We start from the raw sequence: 9,868 nt of genomic DNA on the forward strand, positions 1-9,868 counted from the left end.
TTATTATTATTATTATTATTATTATTATTATTATTATTATTATTATTACGCGTGTTCGGTGTCCGCAGCCGCGAGTCGCCTGGTCGCCTGGTGGTGTATTGGTCGTTAGTCTTCGTTTCGAACGCCGTTTATAACATCTAACCTGTAGAACAGAAAATGTAACACAACATGTATTAGTCAACGCTTGTATAGAACATAATAATATATATTATAATAACAATAACCTACTACCACGAATTTGCAGAGTAACAGCGAAAAATAATGATCAAATATAAATTATAACGGTGTTTTTAATTAGGTACCTAACTCACGGTACGATTTCGTTTAGTCTATCGACACGATCACCGTAGCCTGTAGGTAAGTATGAGTTATAATTTTTTTTTTTTTTTTAACAGACAAACGTGGACGGTTTATAAGAACACTGCTTTGTACCTGATATCGAGTATCATATTACTGTTTACATTGATATATCCATTAATACATAATATATTACACATTGATGTCTTCAAAATTAATGCGAATTGTTCAACAGGTCTCTCGACGATGTGGCGCATCGTGTACATATATATATATATAAATACTATATTATATCGTGTATTGAGTATGACAAGTAATGAGCACTGTTAATCAAAAGTTGACGACATATTATAATATTATACATTAAAAAAAAAAAAGAAAAACCGGCCTAATAACCGTAGTTAAAAAAAAAAAAAAAAAAACAGTAGTTGATGCCGATTGCATGTGTCCAACGATGTTGGAAGTAGTTTTTAAGTAGGCATATTTATATTAACACCAAAATTATTATTATTAATTATTATCATAGTCTAACACGGGTCTCATATAGTATATTTAATAGTAATGTGCCAGTAAACTATTTTTTCTTTTTATTTTTTTCTTACACTTTTCTGTGCGCTTTAATTGTTATTATGAATTTCATTCGATTCTACAAGTATTGTAATATTTTGCGAGGGGGGGGGGGCGAAATCGTCCTTCAAATTTCACCCTTACCTTATTCAATATGGAATAAGATACAAAATAAAAATTATATTGTATTATGTGTTTATTGTCATTTTTATATTATTGCTCAAATAGTTTAGCGATGTAATTAATAATTTATTAGGTGTACCAATTTTTATAAATATACATACATATGTATATATATATGAATACAATATATAGTAATTAACGCCAAGCTAGTGGCATAATAGCGTATACAACCTTTTTAGTTTAAACATATTAATTTATTGAATACATTTACGTACCTTATAATGTAATGGACGGAAGTAATATTTTAGACATTTTTTCTTGTTCATCATGTATTTTATATAGTGATTTTAATTAATTAGGCATATATATATATATGTGTGTGTGTGTGTATATATATATATATATTTATAAACGTATAATAATATATGTATATACATAAATAATACACGTGTATATATACATATATATATATTTTTTTTTTTGTACGTTTATTATTATCATTATTATTATTATTATTATTATTATTATTATTATTATTAAGATCTTTAAAATATGTAAAATTTGTGATATTTGAACCTTGTACTAGTCGTTTTTTGGATCTAGTCTTATTTTTAATCAGTATATTATATATTTTAATAATTATTTACGGATTTAATTAATATATCAGATGTCGTGACATATTACTTAAATTTAATATTCATCGTTTGTAAGTCTTCCTTTGTAATAATAAATTTAAAAGCGAAACATCATTAGAGAGTATACGAGTAGCACCTAACCATGACTGTCTAACAATGTAAATCGATATGTTATTTTTATATAACAAGATATAATTAGACGTGTATTTAAATAATATAACTTGTGTAAATTTTGTACAATTATCGTATAGGCTAGGTCTAGTCATGTTTGGTTAGTCGCCTAGAGTCAACGTATTTGGTTAGCTTAGGCGTAGATGATGTGATTAGCGTTTGTATTTATTATTATCATTATTATTATTACCATTTTTTCTGTTAGTTCGAAAAAGTTACTTCAAAATACATTTTTTACCCCATAAAAAAATATATATTAACCAACCGTGTTTTTTTTTACAATGTGTATGTAATACCTTTTATTTAAAACATTAATCTAACATTATAACACTAATACTTCGGACGAAAAACCTTTTAACAAAACTTTTGTGTTCTAATCATTTTTTTTCAGTTCTAATACGAATACATGGTAAGTTCGTGAAAGTGCTCACACCAAATTTGCATCTTGCAATTATTAATAATATTTAGATACCAGATACTCCGAAATGGAGTAATTGTGTGACAAAGTTCATTTTAATCAACTAATTTAATAAGATTTCAAAACGATTTTTACTTTGTTGTACTTAGAATGGCATATATTGAGAAGAACACGGTTCAGTTGACGAGGTTTGTTCGATAACTTTAGTAATATTGACTTGATGTTGTTGTTAACTGTACAGTGTTATCGTTTGTGGTGTACTTTGTTTTACGAATTTTTCAGGGGCTAGGTGAACTCGAGAAAATTAAGAAAATCGAAGTCATTTCAACGTATATATTTCCACTATTTTTACTCCGATGGTATGTGCGTGTGTTACATAATTTTTGAAATAAATCGATAATTTTTAACTTAAATGATACAGAGTAGTATGTATTTAATGTATTTAGACATCGTCACTTACACGTTTCACTCGAAACGTTAATATATGTCAAATATACTCGTTAGTTGTTCTATGTCTCAAAGCAAAATATTATTTGTAATTAATATTATATTAATCATATTTTTAATGGAATAACAGCAATGATAATCATACAAATGCTACTCTAACCACACCAATACTGCGAGGAAAAAAAACCGTCTAGCCCGTTGAAATTATTCACAGTGGTACAACAATATATATATTACAAATTTAACGTTAACGGGAAGACAACAACATTGACTATTAATTAAACAGACAACAACAATACCGAAATCAATTTCAGTGAAATCACAAGACTGAGTTAAAATTATTTTTATACTTCGCGTTGCCCTAAAGACGATAATTCATGTACCGTACATCGAACAAATTGTTCGTACAGTAATACGATTATGTACTCATCGAATACAATAATTTGCTAATTTTAAGAGTCACTGCCGAAGACACAATATGAATAGGTATGAACATTTTTATTTGGAATAGTTTTATTGAATTGATTTTTTTGGAATTCAATACGACGTATGAGTAGTTGATAGTTGATACAAATAACGTTAATAATAAATGCATCATAAACAATATTCTCAATCGACTGGTAAAATTCTTCGGAAATATTATAAAACGTGATAACTTGACTACAAATGATAAATTTGTTAATGGTGTGTATTAACTTAAGAGAAAATAACATTTAAAATGCGTATACTTGTCTGTATGTGTGGATAAGCTTACCGACATACTATCTAGTCATTTCGATAGTAGGTTATTGAAATTCCCAAAACAGTAATATTCTTAAACAATTTTTTTCTCGATACGCACTAAATCAATCACGTTCAAGTAAAATAAATTAAAAAAAAAAAAAAAATGCATTCTGAACATTGAAGAAACAGGCTAAAATTAAAACGGAAAGATATTTCCCAGTGGTAACCTTATAAATAAAAATAAACTTAATTTAAAATCATTATAATATGAGCTAGCCCTGCACGCAAAGCATATAAATAGATAAATATCAGGTACTTGTATTAAGGCTGATTGGAGTAAACTTACGACTAAAACGAAATGTAACGAGTTTTTCGTCTTAACTGTAAATACATACTAATGTACCAGTGTACCGCATAGGTGAGTATCAAAGAATGAAATTTTCTGAAATACCGTAAAAAGGGCAAGGAATACATTAAGCGTATTATGTGTAATCAAAAAATTGATCTCCGAGTCAGAGATCGAAACGTATTTTGTTAAAATAAAAGAATATTTTGTTGAACCATAAGAATTAAACATTGAATTTAATCAATTGAGTGCATATGATCATTATTTTAAAATATGGGTACCACACAGTGTTTGGAAAAAACGACGTTCGTGAACGCACGTTCACGCGTTCACGTTCATATTTTGTAAACGAAACATGAACGTCACTTTTTTTTTCGAATAGAACTTGAACATGAACGACGTTTATATTTTTAATGGATTTGAACGATTTTTAGGACGTTTACATTTATTTACCATTTAATAATTATATAATAACATTTTTCTATTAAAATTTTTATTACCTATATTTATTAATTTGATTACAAATTATAAAGATATAATCGTGGTATTCCAGTGAGCCCGTTTCGAAATAAAACAATTTTGATAGGTATCTTTTTATGCTCTATAGTCTAAATTATGTTTTTTTTGTATTGATTCATTGATATTTATGGGTTTTATACACAAAAGTAATAAATAATTAACTTTATAAAGGTTCAAATTATACAGACTGCATGTAAGCGGTTAATAAATATAAAATTATAAATTAAAATGAACGACCAAATGAACGCATTCATTTTTTCAAAGAACGTGAACGTAAACGAATTCAATTTTCAAGTGAACGTTCCCCGAACACTGGTACCATAAATACGTCGAGTTTGTATTTTTATTAAATTATTATTTTTATTGAGATTTATAATAAGGCTAAAGTTTTGAATTTGGAGAGGGGGGAGCTCAATACCTAGTTACGCTACTGGTTCTGAATTCCTGCAGATGTGAATAATAGTCGACAAGCCCGTACCGAGCAACCGGGCAGATGCACGACGTGCCCATAAAAATTACGATGCATGATGTGCTCATAAAAATTACCGCTACATTAAGATTTTGAAGAGATATCCATTGTTTCTCATTAATAAATAATAACCCCGTGGTCTTCAGTAATACGTCATTGAAAAACGTTTATATTTTTGTGAAGACAAGCGATAAACCTAAATTATGATTCTTTAATCTGTAATCTATTGGGCCATAGGTAACTTGAAGGATTAAATAACAAAAATTAAAGCGCCCTTAAATATTTTCGTAACTGCCCTATAAGAGCAGCCAGTACGGACCTGATAGTCGATATCAATATTCACGATAATTATTTGGTATTAGATTAACATTGGACTCCTTACGGACAACACGTGTAAATCCCTGCCAGCTGCTAAGCTTCGTGGTCTTCGGTAATAATACCGAAGATTAAAATACTATCTGACTAATGGAAACTACAGGAACAAGACCAATCGTAGTGCCAAACTCTGTTTGGTAAAATAAAACACTACTACGATCAGTGTTCACAGTCGCAAATAGACGAAGGATTAACGTCCTTCCAAACGATTCATAGCCTTACGAAAATATATCGGTTTTACAAGAGAAATATGAAACAAATTACAATTATGAAAATAAAAACCCAACGATTTAACCGGTTCACTTATGAGAATTCATAAAAAAATAAGTAGTAATTAACAATGTGTAATAATACGAAATAACAAGATCAATGCCGAAACGACAGCAAAGCGAGTGTTAGACAAAGGTTGCTAGTAAATGTTTGTAGGTATCGATGACGGACTTGAGAAGTTAATACAGCGGTTCGTTTAGAAGTGTACGTCGCGGAGTACAGACAATTTGTGTTAAAATACATAAGGTTTGTCGCGCACTCTCACCACCCAACCGGTTGTTTATAGACACCTATATCCAAATAGTAAACTCCAGGGGACGAAGTAAACCGTCGTTAAATGTGTAGGCACGTACTCGAAAGTACTCGATCGGGGGCAAAAAAAGGCTAAAAGATAAAAAAAACCATGGACGCAATCTATGTCAACGTGAAACGATCTGCTACACGACTGACGACCGCCTCCGTCGCGCGGTGGCATCGGCCTGAACCATACACGACGTGTACCTACAGACTTGAGCTCTTCAAACATGTGTCACGAAATTCACAGGTCACGCGAAATACGTGTTTAACCAAAATATAAATCCATTTTTTATAATGGTAAAATTAGTAATCTTATGTTATGTACTTGAAGTTATAATATAATAATACATAATAATAGGTTATACGTTTTTATTTTGGATTTGACACGTGAATTCAGTGAATTCACATGTATTAAAAGCTTTACTACAGATCATATATTATGATGTATTTATTGTACGTGGGTACGTGTATATGTTTTAACATTTGCATTACATAATACAGCGCAAGGACAAGTGGCAGCGGTCGGTGTAGGAAAATATTCATGAGAGACTGATAATGAAACCCGGCTCTCCATTCCGTCTACAACAGCCCACTCAACGTCCCCGTACCCCGCACAAAATCCACCGTTACGATTAAAACTGTTGAATAACTGTTTATACATTTGAGGCCTACAATGACGAAGAGAAACTGAAGGGAAAAAAATGTCAATTTTGTTCGTGATTGAACAATGATTCCTAACTCAGTTTCAAAGTCTCCCCCTTGAACAGTAGTATCAGTCTTGGCAACATTATCGGTACCAACGAAATACGATACAAGGAGTATTTCATAGACGTATTTTAGGGGGGGGGAGGCGAAGGGGCGATTGACCACACTGAATCCGTATTTAAGGAATCGATTATATGTTAGATACACATTTCACATTTTTTTGGATTATGTGGATCATTTTATAACGAAATCAAATTATGCGTGGCTGTGAATACTGAATTGGGCTTTTTTTCGGGTCCATATTTAGTGAAAAATCAAATAAAACATAGACAGGTGTTAAAAAAGAACTACACAAAAGTCGATTCAAAGTGGATCCGGATTAGGCTATAAAAATAAAAATCACAAACATTAAGGATTCATCTGATTTAAATATTATCAAAAATTTTACTTGTAAATGTTGAGCCTGAATTAAAGAAATAATTTAAGTCATCCCCCCCCCCTAGAAGTAAGTCTAAATACGCCCCTGGAGTATTTAAACATATTGTAGGATACGTGCGCGTGCGCGCATACAAGAGAATTATATTCCGGTTGTATTATACTTGGGTACTTGGGTACACGAGTAGAGTTGAAGCGTATACACACAATGAACAGCGGTTAAGGGTGCCGCGCTCTCCGGCGTAGGGTATAACGCGCGCGCAAGCGTCTCCGTCGGTCGTCACGACAACGCCGCCGCCGGTACTCGCGTCGAGAGCGGTCCCTTCGAAAATTGGATTTCCCTGTGGCGGTGGCAGCAGCAGCGTAACGCGCCGCTCTTCTAACCAGATGCTATGACTGAGATCTCTCACCCCCGTTCGCCCCGACCGCATCAACTACTTCGCGACGGAGTAAATCGCGCACGCGAGCCGTGTACTAACCTCGAACCGTTACGTTCTTCCTGCACCGCCGCCGACCCTTCGGCAACAACTCCTCCCACCCACGACTCGTATCAGACGGTTAAACGCTACTTCGGATTCACCGAGTTCGCCAACCTCTGTCCGCGGGAAATTCGAAGGGTTCCTACTAGGGCATGTACACCGTGTACGCGCGGTCCCTGCTTCGGGTTCGCCGCGAGCAAAATAAAAGAGAATTCCTCCGCAGGCGCGCGCTCGTATCATCGTGTTGGACTGCAGCACGTCGCGCTCGTTAGAACTACTCGCCGTGTACCCGTCGGAAAAACGCGATAACGGGTCGAAATGGCTAGCATAATTTACCATCACATGCGCACTCGATGCCAATTAAATCGACGAGTTTAACGACTCTGCCACTCGTAACGCCGTTAAAACATTGTACGTATTACACACACGTACAACAAAAGTATACATATTTACACGTGATTGTAAAAATAATACGATATTTTACATCTAAACGTTTTACGCCTCGATTGTATGCGAACGTTTTATGGAAATCGAATATTACACGGTCCTAACTATCGAAAAACGTATAATAATCCAATTACGTGTATGATTCATCAAACTCCCATTATTCTTGTCGCTTTTCAACAATCAATCGGCTTATCGGTTTAAAAATGATCCTCTAGAAAGAACAGTTTTACTTTTACAGATAATTAAATATGATCTCTGGAATAGATTGAACATCACTTTTTATCCAGCTAATCAATTTAAAACTGCTTGATATTAGTCAAATCGTTAAGCTTAATCGGGAAAAAAAGGAGACCGCAGTGAACCTAAGAGTTGAAGTCAGTGGTGAAAATACGCTATATATTTTTAGGTTTACTCTCGTGTAAAATTGTACCAGGAGAGGCAATGAAGTACCAGTTTATTGATTAACAAAAAAAAACCGTCAGTTATGAAATAAAATACCTTCATTGTATACTCTCATAAGTTTATTATTAATAGCTTTCCGCCCTACATACTATATGAAACTATAAACCACGGTAAGAGTATTAAATATTTTGTCGTGCACGCTCGATTAATTTCGAAAAATCTAAAGGTGTAAATTGTGTGTGAAACAATTTTCCAGAGCGAAGAGTTTTCGGTCTTCCAAGTGCTTTGATTATGCACTTACGTTGCTTTTAAAATGTAATTTAAAATAAATAAAACATTCTCGGCGGCTCGGCGTCAGTATAAAAAGCATTTGTGGTATGACGTTATTAAATTTGAGGACGCGTCCGCTCAACCGACGCCCATTGAAGTTTTATGAGTGTGGAAAATAGATAAATATGACGAAAAGGGTGTGACCCGCTGGACGGAATGTACAAAGATGGGGTGAACATGATTTTTTCATTAAGCTAATTTGGAATTGCACACGGAATACCGGGAAAAAGAAAACAGGTGGCCGGAAGAACGTGCATCGAAAAGTTCGGTCACGAGCACTCTCGTCCCGACCTTCATCCCCGTCACCATAAGCCCCCACTCGCACCACACACACACTCAAATACTATTACGGTAGTAAATTTTAATGTGTCATTTTCGCACTGTAAGCCGGAATCGTATTTATTTTTATTTTTTTTTTTATTAATTGTGTTTACCTTCCGCACCGGTTTGTAGTCCAGATAACTCTGGCTAATGGTTGCGATTCGTGTTCACAGTCTTCACATAATGCATCAGCACTCGCTATTAATGTACAGGTATATGCTGTGCGCGTTGAACAAGCATATAAGTTCAAGTAAGAGTTCCTGAAATAAAATTACAATTTTATAGCAACAATTCGTGTGTGTCCGAAACTCGTGTTTGTATATACGATTCGCTGACGGTTGCGGAGACGATATAACGAGCAAAAAGTCCTCGCCTGACTTGAAGAATATGGAATTATATGATGATGCGAAAGATTCAAGAAACAGTGCACAGTAAAACACAAACTACAGTCGTGAAGAGGGAACGAACATTTGCAGACGATAAATGCGGTAATGTAAGAGCGTTCGGACAAGGAACGAACCTGGAATTTAGAGGCTAAAAGGATTGCCGATCATATAGAACCGAAAAATAGACTTCTGAGAGGATTTAACGTACGACTCGTTTCGTGCGGTGAACAAACACATAAATCTCTTACGTGGCAGTGGTCTCGTGGTAAATACGCAACAGTTCTTTCCTTTTCGACGACCCTATGCATTGAGGTGCCCGTGATATGTCTGGTGAAACGTTCACTGTTTAGTTCCGTCCCTGCTGCTGGCACTTGTGTCCGAGTCGCAGATTGCCACCGGATAACGAACGTAAACGTTCCTCCTCGGTACGGCCTGTCCACGGTCGCCGTCCGAGTCACACTGAAAACGCTTGCAAAGGAAATGCAGGGCCGTCGGTTCGCAGAGATGTCGTGCCCGGTCGCCGTTGCCGTCGTCGTCGTTCGCGCGAGGGTCGCCTCTGCAACTCGCGCGTTCGCACCACAACTCTCCTATCCTCCCCACTCTCTTATCCCGTGCACGCCATCCCTTCCCCACCCGCCGACCAACAGGGAGCCGCAACACACTGCAGGTGGAATCAATAGCCGGACGGGTGGCGGGGCCGGAGTGG

General features: G+C 35.0%; 2 long non-coding RNA genes across 2 annotated transcripts; one reads left to right on the forward strand and one right to left on the reverse strand.

Moving 5' to 3' along the window:
• Positions 1-6: 6 nt before the first annotated feature.
• Positions 7-9,648, reverse strand: LOC112683664. Its single transcript, XR_003148607.1, has 3 exons — positions 9,411-9,648; positions 8,890-9,036; positions 7-142 (listed from the first exon to the last, which is right to left on the reverse strand). It is a non-coding gene; the product is annotated as an uncharacterized LOC112683664 (long non-coding RNA).
• On the forward strand, positions 1,651-2,624 carry LOC112683669. The gene is made up of 2 exons (XR_003148608.1): positions 1,651-2,399; positions 2,494-2,624. It is a non-coding gene; the product is annotated as an uncharacterized LOC112683669 (long non-coding RNA).
• Positions 9,649-9,868: the final 220 nt, after the last annotated feature.

This window comes from Sipha flava, unplaced genomic scaffold (assembly GCF_003268045.1).
Source record: "Sipha flava isolate LNK unplaced genomic scaffold, YSA_version1 104_pilon_pilon, whole genome shotgun sequence".
Classification (NCBI taxonomy): Eukaryota; Metazoa; Arthropoda; class Insecta; order Hemiptera; family Aphididae; genus Sipha; species Sipha flava.